The sequence below is a fragment of the Dasypus novemcinctus genome, chromosome 5 (assembly GCF_030445035.2).
Source record: "Dasypus novemcinctus isolate mDasNov1 chromosome 5, mDasNov1.1.hap2, whole genome shotgun sequence".
Classification (NCBI taxonomy): Eukaryota; Metazoa; Chordata; class Mammalia; order Cingulata; family Dasypodidae; genus Dasypus; species Dasypus novemcinctus.
In genome coordinates this window covers 36947114-36961190 of record NC_080677.1, presented here as the reverse complement: position 1 = coordinate 36961190, position 14077 = coordinate 36947114, and the positions used below count along the sequence as shown (strand labels likewise).

Sequence of the window (14077 nt, the reverse complement as noted above, 5' to 3'; positions counted from 1 at the left end):
CGCCGCCCGCCGCGGCACAGCGCGGCTCGGCTCTCCCGCCCGCCGCCCACCGCGGCGTGGCTCGGATCCTCCGCCCGCTGCCCACCGCGGCCCAGCTAGGCTACCCTGGCCGCCACCCGCCGGGGCTCGGCGCGGTGCTAGCTGCCTCGGCTCTGCCTACCCAAGGAGGGAATCCTCCACACGTAGCTGGGATCTCCGTGTATATTTCACGGATGGATCCTCTCTGTTACCTTCCCTCCAAATCGATGTCTAAACACCTTGGGACCAGGAAAAATCCCGAAACAGCCCCGTCCCAAGGAGTCTCCGACGCCTCCCAGCTGATTCCCTCCAGGAGCTAGTAACCGGGAAGTTCACTCAGCCGCCATCTTGCCTCCTCCCGCTGTGTGTTATTCTGTGACCACTTCTATCCTTATCAGCGGCACCAGGAAACTGTGTTTCTTTTTGTTGCGTCATCTTGTTGTGTCAGCTCTCTGTGTGTGGCACCATTCTTGGGCAGGCTGCACTTTCTTTCACACTGGATGGCTCTCCTTCGGGGCGCACTCCTTGCACGTGGGGCTCCCCTATGCGGGGGACACCCCTGCGTGGCAGGGCACTCCTTGTGCGCATCAGCACTGTGCATGGGCCAGCTCCACACGGGTCAAGGAGGCCCAGGGTTTGAACCGCAGACCTCCCGTGTGGTAGGCAGATGCCCTATCCATGCTTAAGAAGAACCTGAGGATCCCTGTCCTCAATGCTACTTGGTTCTTCTTTCAGTGTGTTGCTTTTGGCATTAGAAACCCTTGCCTCCAATGGGACGTGCACTCTTGTGTGATTTTTCTGCTCTTCTTGCACACCTGTACTGTTGACATAGGTATGTACTTGTTCCTCAGCCACAAGCAAAGGATGTGTATGTAGCTTCTTCACCTACTGAAGGCAGGCGTGCACTTCCTACAAATGGATGTCTGCTTGAAGGATGTGATGAAGCATCTCCAAATGAGGAATATCAGGGATATCCATTAGGTAAATTCTGAGCAGTCAAACCCTGGAGTTTAGGTGTTCTAGATGTTCTGTGAACTTCCAATTCTGTCTGATGATTATTTCTTTCTATGGCTGGCTTTTCCATCATATTTATACTATTATTTTGCATAATCTCTTGCAACATGTTAAATAATTCTTCTGCATGGGCACACTTAAAAGGCAAAAATTCCTTGTCCAGCTTGGCACCTTCGACCACTTTCAAAAGAAAAGAGATTTGAATCATAGCCATAGCACCACAGGGAGGGTAGTGCCATTTTAATGAGTCACATTTACAAGTGTATGAAATCAGTTCTGTGTCTATAAGTTCCATTATGCCTGAACCTAACTCATTCCCATCATCATCCACAGTAATAACCTTAAACTTGTTCCGATGGTTATCTGGGGCGGTGTTTTTATCTGCACAGTCACAACAGCTACCCAGGCTTCTTCAGAAGACTATATGAGCTCTAGATCTAGCTATTAGTAAGCTTAGCCTCTGCTGCAGCATCAGGAGTTTAATTATACTTCAAAATACCATGTTTTCTTTGTTGGCTGACTTAACCTTGTGGAACTCTCTCTGAGAAAAACAGATGTAATTGTGTTTCAATCTGTTTGAAAAGCTTCTGCTGCATCTTACTTTTTGACAAATTGACTGTTTCATCACTTCTGCCTCTGGGCATTTACCTTGTCGGTGGGGCACGGGTCGGCGGCGCGTGGAACCCCAGCTCCTACCTGGGCTGGAGCACCTGCTCAGAACTGATTGAGCCTTAGGAGCTGTAGCTGCAAGGCTTCATTCCCATAGTGTTTTTTAAAAAGTTTTATTCTGGTAACAACTATACAACCAAAATTCCCCTTTCACCACATTCAAATATATAGTTCAGTGCTGTCAATTACATTCACAATGTTGTGCTACCATCACCATCATCCATTACCAAAGTTTTCATCATCACTTTTAAGTCTTAACTCCCTATTCCCTAACATCACCCTGTCCCCTAGTAAGCTATATTCTAGATTCTGACTCTATGTGTTTGCTTATTCTATTTCAAGTCAGTAAAATCATATAATATTTGTCCTTTTGTGCCTGGCTTATTTCAGTCAACATGATGTCTTCAAGATTCATCCATGTTGTATGCATCTCTTCTTGGATTCCTTCCACCTTTTGGTAATTGTGAATAATGCCACTATGAACGCTGGGGTGAAAATATCTGTTTGAGCCTCTGTTTTCAATTATTTTGGGTATATACCCAGGACCTCTTACATGGGAAGCAGGTGCTCAACAACTTGAGCATCTGCTCCCCTCTAATAAGGTTTCAGGTCAGGAAGTGTGAGTTCTCCAACTTCTTTCTTCTTCTCTTCAAGATACCTTTGGCTGTTCAGGCTCCTTACCCCTTGTGGTAGTTTGACATTATTTATGAATTCCAAAAAGAGATATTGGTTATATTTCTAAACTCATCTGTTCCTCTGGGCATGATACCCTTTTATTGATTTACATTCAAAGGCTTTATGTTTACTTGATTAAATCAAGATTAGTGCTTTGATTTGACCATGTCATTGGGTGACTCAGTTTGAGTCCCTGCCCTCTTTGTAGGCTATATAAACAGATAATCAAGAACAAGGAAGTAGATATACAGAAGAACACAGAGGAAGAGAGAAAGCTCAATAGACACAGCAAAGGCCCTGGGAAGTGAGATGAGTTTTTCACCTGATAGTTTACAGTTGGTCTTGTGAAGAAAACAGAGCAGCTGAGCCAGGAAACAAATGAGCCCTGGGAAGAGAGAGCAGAATTATGCTAGACTACAGCTGAGACCAGAAGAAGCTGGACTCATGGAGCCTTAAGAGGGAAGAGGAAGGCTGAACCCTAGCAGACATCATCCACCATCTTGCTTCAACACATGGAAACAGAGTTTGGTTAAGTTGAACTCTTTAGGGCCTTTAACTGCAAGCTTTTACTCCAAATAAACACCCTTTATAGAAACCAACAGATTTTTGGTAGTCTGCATCAACACCCTTTGACTGACTAATATACCACCTTGTTGTTATTATTTTAAATATATTTTTATTACAGAAGTTGTGAACTTACAAAACAATCATGCACATGTGCAGAATTCCTATACAACACCCCTCTATCAACATAGCACACCATGCTAGAACATCTGTTACAGGTAATGAGATAATATCGTCAGGCTATTACCACCAACCATGGTCCACAGTGTACATTTGGCACACTTTTTCCATACTCCCCCCTTATCAACACAGTACATCTTAGGCATAGATGGATGTATTACAGTATTGCTTTTAACCACAGTCCATAAGTCACTCCAGTTGTATTTTCCCACACTTCTCCACATTCCTACCACTCTGCAATGATGATGTGCGTCTGCTCTATCTCACAAAGGACACTCTTGCATCTACACTCTGTTTCAGGCCTCTCTCATCCTATCTTTTCTTTTCAGACTGTCACACACCCTTTGTAGAAACACAATAGGTTTTGGCAAGACTCTCTTTTGTTTTAGATTTATTTATTTATTTCTCCCCACTCCCTCATTGTTTGCACTTGCTGTGTCTATTCGTCTTCCTTGTTTCTTTAGGAGGCACTGGAAACTGAACCCAGATCCTCTGATATGGGAGGGAGGTGCCCAATTACCTGAGTCACTTCTGTCCCCTCACACCCCTTAGTATTTCCCACAAAGCCAGTCTCTTGGTTACAAATTCTCTGTTTAACTGTGAATGCTCTAAACTCACCCTCCTTTTTGAAAGATAATCTTGCCAGGTATAAGATTCTTGTCTGGCAGTTTTTCTCTTGCAGTATCTTAAATATATCATACCACTGTCTTCTTGCCTCCATGGTTTCTGATAAGAAATTGACACTTAATCTTATTGGGTATCCTTTATATGCTATGCATTGCTTTTCTCTCAGAATTCTCTTTTTGTCTTTGGCATTTGCCATTCTGATTAATATGTATCTTGGAGTTGGTCTATTCTGATTTATTTGGATGTATGTTGTGCTTCTTGGACACAGATATCTACATCCTTCAATAGAGTTGGGAAATTTTCTACCATTATTTCTTCAAATATTCCTTCTGTCCCTTTTCCCTTCTCTTCTCCTTCTAGAACATCCATGGCACATATGTTTGCACATCTCTTGCTGTCATTTAGTTCCCTGAGAAATTGTCCCACTTTTTCCATTCTTTTCTTCATCTGCTTTTTTTGTATGTTCACTCTCAGAAGCCATTTCTTCAAGCCCACTAATCCTTTCTTCTGTCTCCTCAAATCTGCTATTATATGATTTCAGTGTATTTTTTGTTTCATTTATTGCAACTTTCATTTCCATAAAATCTGCTGTTTTTCTAAGTAGGCTTTCAAATTCTTCTTTGTGCTTATCCAATGTCTTCTTACTCTCTTTAGCCATCTCATTGAATGTATTAAGGAGCTTTGTTTGAACATCTATGATTAGTTGTCTCAACTCTTTATGTCATCTGGAGGCTTAATCTTGTTTCTTTAACTGGGCCATATCTTCCTGTTACTTGGTATGGATTATAATTTTTGATGGTGTCTTGGCATCTGACTTGCTAGATGTATTTATTCTGGGTGCAGTTTCTCTCTTTAGTTTAGGGCTTTCTTGCCCTTTGTCCCTTGGTGGTTGTGTAGTAGGAGCTGAGAATGTAGTTGGTGCTGTAAGCTGTGGAGGCTCAAGCTGCCTACACTGCCCCAGGGACCAATGAAGCATCTCCCACCTTTCTCCTTTGCCAGGGGTAGGGACAGAGTCACAGCCATGTGTAATAATCCAAGTCATGCATGCCTAGACTGTAATTGCCCAGAGAGACTGATAAAGATACACACCCCTTCCTCCCCTGCCTGGGGTGGGAATGGAGCTGCAGGTGTGGGCAGCTATCTATGCCTTGTGGGTCCAAATTAACCGCATTTGCCCTGGTAGACTTCTGACTACTCAGTCTGTGCCTGCTGAATGTACCTGCAGTTACCAGGAGAGCCTGGTGCAGGTCCCACCAGCTTCCTCCTTGTCAGAGGTGGGACTGAAGCCTAGGCGAGGGCTGCCGTCTGATCTGGGTGTAAAGAAGCCGGTCCCTACCATCACTGTGATTTTCAGTCAGCCCCACTTCCCCTCATGCTTGGGGTGGAGTCAAAATGGTGGCTACAGGCCTCTTTCCAACTCAGGTTCAAACTTTAGCTGTTCTTAGGGTTATACTTTAGCCAGCTGAATTTACTAATCAGTAGCTGAAGTTGGTGCCCAATCATCTCTTCTTCCCCCATTTTTGGGAAGTGCAGCTTCCAACTCCAGTCATGGAATAGCTCCTGTGACTGCTTGTACCACCACAGCAGGAAGAGCAATAGCCTCCATGATGTGGCCTGTATTTTCCCAAAGAGGCTGGCACAGGTCCTCCCAGTTTCCTCCCTGCTGGAGATGGGTTGGGGCTTAGGCTAGAGCTGCAATCCTATTTGGCTGGAAAGAAGTCAGTTGCTACCAGCACTGTGATTTTCAGTCAGCCCTGCTTTCCCCCATGCTAGGCGCAGAGTTAAAATGGCAGCTACTGGCCTCTTTCTAACTTGGACAGGTTCAAACTTTAGCTGTTCTTAGGATTATACTTTAGCCTGCCAAGTTTACTAATCAGTAGGTGAAGTTGGTGCCCAACCATTTCTTTCTCCCCCATTTTTGTGAAGTGGAGCTCCCGATTCCAGCCATGGAATAGCCTGTGCCATCAGTGGAGGTTGGGCCCTGGCCTCCATGGTATGAAGTGCTCTACTTATTTATATTCTGGGCAGATGGGCAGTCTCCTCCTTCCTTTCTTTCGAGGATGTCACAGGTGCTTTATATAGCTCTGGTTGATTATTAACTGCCCTGTAGCATGAGCTGACTCTAGAAGCTCCTTACTCTGCTAGTTGTCTCATAAGTGTTTTTGATGTAAAGCCTATTTTATCTGACATAGTATAGCTACCACAGCTATATTATGTAGTTACAACTTGAATGGTTTATTTTTGTTCAACCTTTCATTTTAAATCTACTTATGTCTTTAAATTTAAGTTGAGTCTCTTGTAAACAGCACATAGTTTGGTCATGCATTTTATCCATTTTGCCATCTGTATCTTTTACCAGAAAGTTTAATCCATTTACTTTAAAGTACTGGTGATGCAGGGCTTTTTTCTGCCAGTGTGCTACTTTATCTTCTACCTAAGTCTTATACTTTTTGTCCCTCAATTCTTCTATTAATGCCTACTTTCACATTTATTAGATTTTTTGTTTTGTGCCATATTGACTCCCTTCCCATTTCTTTCTGTATATATTTTTTTCATGTATTTTCTTCATAATTTCATAAATTTTAACCATGGAGTTAAAATTTAACATCCAAAATGTATAACAATCATATTTAATTTGATGCCAATGTAACTTCAATAGTATATGCTATTTCTATGTCCCTTTTTTTTAACTTGTTACAAATTATATTGTCATACATTGTATATCCAAAACCACAGATTTATCGTTACTTTTTATCCATTTACCCACCAGTAAGTTTTGAGAAACTGGAGTTACATACAAAATAAAAATTCAGAACAATAGAACTGGCAGTTATCAGTATATATATGGTTACCTTTACCAGTGGTCCTTATTTCTTTACACTGCTTTGATCCACTGTCTAGTGTCCTTTCCTTTCAGTCTGAAGAACTCTTAGCATCGCTTATTAGGGCAGGTCTAGCGGTGATGAAGTTCCTCAGCTTTTGTTTATCTGGGAATATCTTAATCTCTCCCTCGTTTTTGAAAGAAAGTCTTTCCAGATATAAAATTCTTGGTTGGCAATTGTTGTCTCTTAGCACTTTAAACATTTCAACCCACTGCCTTCTTGCTTTCTTGGTTTTTTAAAATGAGAACTTAGCACTTGATTTTATTAGTATTCTCTTATATGTAACACATTGTTTTACTCTTGCAACTTTCAGAACTCTCTCCTTGTCCTTTGCACTTGGTAGTTTGACCTGTATGTATCAGGACATACTTCTCTTCAAGTTTATCTTCTTTAGTGTTCTCTGAGCTCCTTCCATGTGCATGTTCACATTTTTTGCTTTTGGGAAGTTTCCTGTCATTTTTTTCCTTTTAATGTTCTTCCTGTTCCTCTCTTCTTTCTCCTTCTCTGACTCCCATAATTTGTATATTGGTGCACTTGATGGTGTGCAGAGGTCTGTTAGGCTATTTTTGTTTTTTCTAATTCTTTATTCTTTCTGCTCCTCAGCCGGACTCACTTTAATTATTTTATTGAGTTCATTGAAACTTTTTTCTGCCAGCTCCCATCTGCTGTTGAAACACTCCTGGGAATTTTTAATTTCAATTATTGTGGTCTTCAACTTCAGTAGTTCTCTTTGGTTCTGTTTGGTTCCTTTTAAAATTTCTATGAGATTCTTATATTATTTAATCATTGTTTTCTTGATATCCTTTAGTTCTTTCTCTGTATTTTCCTTCACATCTTTGAGCACATTGAGGGTTATTTTTTAAAAGTCTTTGTTCAGTATGTCTATAGTCTGGGTCTTCTTCATCAATGTTTCCTCTTCCTTTGGATGGGCCATTGTATTAATCAGCCAAAGGGGTGGCATCTCAGTTGAATCAAATACAATCAAAGGATATCACACCCAGAGGAACAGACCAGTTTACAAACATAATCAATATCTCTTTTTGGAATTCATAAATAATATCAAACTGCCATATTCCACCCTCTGAATTCCAAAAAGGCATACTGAAAAAAGAACCATATTTCAGTAACAATGCTAAGTACAAAATCATATCGCAATCAGTTTAGAGAAATACAGTATGTCTTGGGGCAAAATCCCATCCAGCTGTAGACTTCTGAAAGTTACAAAACAATTTACCTGTTTTCAATATACAAAGGGAGAGACAAAGGATAAACATTTGCATTACCCTAAGGAGAAATTGGGGGGGAACATGAGTCACTCATCCTCTACAGTTCCAAAAACCTGCAGGATATACTTCCTTAGATTTCAAAGTCTGAGAGTCATTCTCAAGATGATGGTTTCTTCTCCCTAGGGCCTCATGGGGACCCACCCTTTCCACAGGCTTGCCCAGTGGCCATTTTCTTGGTTCCACCCTCACTGAGCATCTGGGTGGTGACCAAGCTCCAGACCTCACCCTCCTAGAATACTGGGGTGATGCCACACTTTACCCAATCTCTGAGGTAGATTCTCGACCCTCTTAGTACAGTGAGGAGGAGGCAACATTGTCCCTAATCTCAGGCATACAAACCCAACTCTCTCAGAGCAATGAGTTGGCAACCTGGCCTTCCCTAATCTATGGGGAAAAGGCCCACCTACCTGAGATCTATGGAGTGTTGACCTCATCTTCCAACCCTTCAGGATTGTGCTCCACCCTCTCTGTAGCCTGGGGTGGCAAAACTTTCCCTGAACAGCAGGCTGGAACATCCATCCTCTTCAATTGCAGGGGCAAACTCATCCTCTCTGTACACATGGGTGGGGTTCCTCTCTTGGCCCCAAGTAGATATCTTAATTCCAGACCTCAGCCTCCATGGTTTTCCTCTTAAGCCATTTTCCCTTCTATCTCTCCCATTCCTGCCCCTTTCAGTCAGGCTGACAGTGGTTTTGTTCATATAGCTCTCTCAAAAAGCCCATTGGTTTAGTATGCAGGAAGCAGGGATCCAAGACATAAGACAATTACACTTTCCACAAGTCTTCCCTGGATAACTGCATTTTCAATCCTGACTTACAATTTCCAAGTTTAGTTAATTCCTTAAATGGGGCACTATTGTCTGAGGGCTTGATTTCCAAAGGTTGGAATTTCCAGAATCAGTTTCTGGTTTCTTTGTGCCCAGTAATTCTATTATCAGCTTATCTTTTTCCTCTAACACTTAGCTATAAGCTGCAAGGAGAAGCCAGGCTGTCTTTCCCACATTTAATTTGGAAATCTCCTTGGCTAAATATCCAAGCTCATAGTTTTCAAATTCTGCCTTCCATATAACATCAGGAGTCAATCATGCTAAGTTCTCTGCAACTTTAAAACATGGATCACCTTTCCTCCAGTTTCCAATAGTTTCATGACTTCTAAGGCCTGCCTTATCAAAAATCTCTTTAGCATCCATATACTATCAATAGTCTCTTCAGCCCAATCTAGACCTTTTCTATCAAGCATCTCACAATTCCTCCAAAAAATACTCATTTATTTATAAAACCATCCCAGCATTTTTGGTAATTGTATCAGAATGTACCCCACTCCTGGTACCAAATTCTGTATTAGTCAGCCAAATGGGTGCTGATGCAAGTACTAGAATTCTGTTGGCTTTTATAAGGTTATTTATTGGGGTAAAAGCTTACAATTACACAGCCCTAAGGAGTACAACTCAAGGTACCATATGAGGTACTTCCTTACTCAAAGTCTGTTGCCATGTGTTGAAGCAAGATGGCAGACAATGTCTGTGAGGGTTCAACCTTCCTCTTTCCTCTTAAGGCTTCATGATCCCAGCTTCTTCTGATCTCAGCTATAGGCTGGCAGAGGGCTCATTTCTTTCTAGGCTTAGCTGCTGTGTTCTCTTCACAAGGTCAGCTGGAAACTATCAGGTGAATGGCTCAACTCTCCCCAGGGCTCCAGGATCAAAGCTCTTTCCTCTGCTGTGTCTATGGAGCTCTTGCTATTCCTCTGTGTATCTTCTCTTGTGTGTCTTTTTGAGTCTGTATCTGTTTATATAGCCCTCAAAGGGGGTGGGGACTCAAACTGAGTTGCCCTACTGACGTGATCAAATCAAAGACCTAATCTTAACATAATTTAATCAAAGACATCTCCACTGAATCTAATACAAAGGGTATCATACCCAGAAGAACAGTTTATAAACATAATTAATATCTCTTTTTGGAATTCATAGATAGTATCAAACTTGCACAGTCATCATTTCCTGTTTCTCTATTTGTCTTGTAATCTTTTTTGTACACTACATATTTTAATATTTTAAAGTGCTAACTCTGGGATTTATTCCATGAGATGTCTGTTTCTTGAGTTTGTATCCAGCTAGTGATATAACTGAGAATTTCCTGAGTGTCAGGAGCTAATGAAACTGAGCAAACCTAATTAAAACACACACACACACACCTTTCACAGTCTTTGCAAATTGGCTTTGCATGGCTGGTATTCTCTTTCAGAGTTCAGTTCTCCTATCAAAAAGGTCAAGACAGATGCAAAGTGCAGGGCCCTCCCTGTCTTTTCTGGGCCTATGTCTTATCCTGAGCTTGCATTTGCTAGTGGCCTTAGGAGTTCCCCTGTTTTTAGGAATTTGAATGCTCTCTCTACAGGAAATAGACCTTCTCCATCTCCCAGGTTCTCCATCTGACCAGGACTTAAAGCAAGTAAGTCTTTGTCCCAAGCCACCTGCCTCAATTGTTTCTTACCCTGACTCAGGCTACTTTTGCTGGGAGGGCAAATTCTTGTGTGTGTGTGGGGGGGGGGGGGGGTGGAAATAGAGTGGGTGGCACCCCAGAAAGAAATTTCCCCAGTCACTCTTTTCCATCTGAAACAAGGCCAGGGACCCACAAAGGGAGCACCAGTTGCCTCCAAATTGCCTTGGAGTAGGGGGTTGGGGAGGGGCCAAAAGAGTGCCAGGAGCTTGTCTCAAAGTTCCCCAATGCTGCACTTTCTTGACTTGGCACCTGCCCAGCAAATGCAGCCCTTCTAATGTCCTCCACAACTCTAAGAAGTGTAACATCTTTAAGTCTCCTCTGCCACCTTTGTCCAGGGCAGGTTGGAATAGTGGTTGCCCTCAGAGCCAGGCATCTAGTGGTGTGAAGTAGCTAATCAAAAACAGTGATCACAAGGTTCCTGAGGGCTCTAGAGACATCTAGTCTCTATAAGCAGAGCAGACAATCTCAGGAATTCGGCACCCTGTCATTGGGCCTTACTTTGGAATTTATGCTCCCCTCCATAAGGATTAGATTCATATATAGATTCCCTACATATGGCTCTTCTGCCCCTTTTATTTGAACCTATAATTAGCACTATACTTGTTAAATATGTGTCCCAGAGACTTAAATCTTTGGTCTCTTCATGTGCCAGTTAAGCCCTGAATCTCAGCAGAGTTGTAACACCTACTATCCAGTTCTTTGGACTCACCCAGGACAACTAACAAGGAGACGATGATGGACAATGCCCATCCCAAGGAACAGAGAGTGTCTGCAGCTGCAAGCAAAAGAGTTCCACCCATCTGCCCCATGGGATCTAAGCCTCCTCTCAATTGGAAACAGAGTGGGCATCACCATCCCCAAATCCTCAAGACTGGGACATGAACAATGGACTACAGTAGATATTATTATTCTATTATAGATTTATTATTATTCTAGCAATGGAAGAACTTTTATCATTGATATAAAGGCAGTGGCCACCAGATATTCTGAGGGGAGGGAGAGGGAAGAATAGAATTGTTCTGCATGACATTGCAAGGACAGTTATAGGCCATGATACATTTTGTCATAGCCTATAAAATTGTATGGGGCAGGATGTAAACTATAAGGTAAACTAGACTCCATGATTAGTAGCAATGCTTCAATATGTGCTCATCAATTGTAACAAATGTACCACACTAATGAAAGATGTTGTTAAAGTGGGAATTTGGGCGAGTGCATATGGGAATCCCCTATATTTTTATCTAACATTTATGTAATCTAAAACTTCTTTAACAACAACAACAACAAAGCAGTGATCAGCAGTGGAACTGTACACTCCTGGGTCTTTATGTTCCACCCTGGCACAAGCACGCTGCACCAGGCCTGGGTTTGAGTGTCACTGCTGCCAGCTGCGAGACGGGGGGATGGTCCATGAGCAGCCACTTGCAGAAAGTGCAATTTGCTGGTATTTATTGCAATTTACCAGGCTCTTCCTCCTGCTCTTCCCTGGATGCTGCACAGTAATTTACTGGACTCTGAAGTTCTGAAATAGTTGATTCAGACAGTTGCTGCCTATTTTATAGTTGTTAGGGCAGAGGGACTGATTCCTTGGAGCTCCCCACTCAGCTGTCTCCCCACAGTCTTCCAGGATGTACAGTTCTTTACCTCAACCCCATTCTCCATCCCCCTGTTACTAAAGACATGGTTTGGAGCAGGGATCCAACTTCACGTGATCTATGAACTTGCCAAAAGTGGTTGCATAAGTCTGGGTAGATGTGCATTTGTTCTCTTTTTCCCTAGGGCTAGGCCGGTGTCCATGGTGTTCACACAGGGATTCTAAAGGAGCCATGTCTCCAAACAGAACAAAACCATTGCTTTAGACCAGGGGTTCTTAACAAGGTGTTGGCGAGCTTGAATTGAAATTAAAAAAAAAAAAAAATTCTTCTGGGGATGTTTTGGTGCAGATGTGATATATTTATTAAATAATACACAGGATAGTGTGGACTTAGTAAGGGGTCCAGGGTTTTTACCTGACTGGCAAAGGGGTCCACGGAACAAAAAAGGTTAAGACCCCTGCTTTAGACTGCAGCAGTGATTCACAAACCTTATTGTACATTGGAACCACCTGGAGAACTAGTTAAACCGCAGGCTACTGGGGTGTGGAAGGGTACAAGAATTTGCATTTTTATCAAGTACCCAGGTGATGCTGCTGCTGCTGATCCAGAGACCACACTTTGGGACCCCTGCTTTAAGACGCCAGCAGCAGCTAGGAGCACTATGCCCACATCAAGGGGAACCTCTCTTTACCAGCAGAGGGCAAACCTACATTAATTCCAACATGTGCCAAATGCATCCTATAGCACTAGATGGCAGTACCTGCATACAAATCTATAGCTCTCAGGAGTCCCATTTAAAAGGAAATATATATATATATAATATAAATATTTCAGGAGTAATGTATAATATAAAAGGCTAGGTTAAGGAAAACATGTGGGCAGCATTTATTCTATGAACAGGATGAGAACCTAAACCTGGCAAATGATCAAACTCTTGACATATGTATCGGTCAAGAACACATACCCATGTATATCAGGCTTCAAGTATGAGTAAAATACACAGTTTGAGAAACAGGAAAAGGAGGTAGATACTGTGTGGCCTCTGGCCTTGAGATTGAAACCTCTAGACATGATTTCATACTTCCCTGTTGGGTGATTCAGAAATGTTCCTCTGTGAACAGTCCTGGCTGGATGTATCAGAATTACCTGGTCGCCTATGAAAAATGCAGACCCTGGCCTCCCCAAGTCTCATTAAGTAGCTCTGGGGTTAGGGACGTGCATCCGCATTTTTAACAGGCAACCCAACTGATTCTAAAGTATAGCCATTGGGGCTACATGTTTCTATACGTTTAATAAACCTAAAGCCACTTCTTAGGTATGAACACTTAGCTAGCTCTGACTTATGCAAAGGGGTCCTTTCTAAGTTGAGAACTCTCAGCACCAAGTACAGAAGAGCTGCACTGTCCAATACTGTACCCATTAGTCACATTTGAAATGTGGTTGGTCTGAATTGAGATGTGCTGTTCGTGTTAAATTACACCAGATTTCAAAGACTTGGTAGGGGGAGAAAAAGAATGTAAAACGTTTCATTTATAACGTTTCATATTGATTACATGTTGAAATAATTTTTTATATTGGCCAAAATTAAAATACATTATTAAAATTAATTTCATGGGTGGCAGACTTGACCCAGTGGTTAGGGCGTCCGTCTACCACATGGGAGGTCCATGGTTCAAACCCCGGGCCTCCTTGACCTGTGTGCAGCTGGCCCATGTACAGTGCTGATGCACGCAAGGAGTGCTGTGCCACGCAGGGGTGTCCCCCACGTAGGGGAGCCCCACGTGTAAGGAGTGCGCCCCATAAGGAGAGCCGCGCAGCGCCAAAGAAAGTGCAGCCTGCCCAGGAATGGTGCTGCACACACGGAGAGCTGACACAACAAGGTGACGCAACAAAGAGACACAGATTCCCGTGCTGCTGACAACAACAGAAGCGGACAAAGAAACAAGACACAGCAAATAGACACAGAGAACAGACAACCAGGGTAGGGGGAAAGGGGAGAGAAATAAATCTTTAAAAGAAAAAATTAATTTCATCTGCTTCTATTTATGTTTTTTTAAGGTGGCTACCAGAAA

General features: G+C 42.5%; 1 pseudogene; it reads right to left on the bottom strand.

The window, feature by feature from the left end:
- Positions 1–539: 539 nt before the first annotated feature.
- LOC131278407 (fibroblast growth factor receptor substrate 2 pseudogene) lies at positions 540–1444 on the bottom strand (annotated as a pseudogene).
- Positions 1445–14077: the final 12633 nt, after the last annotated feature.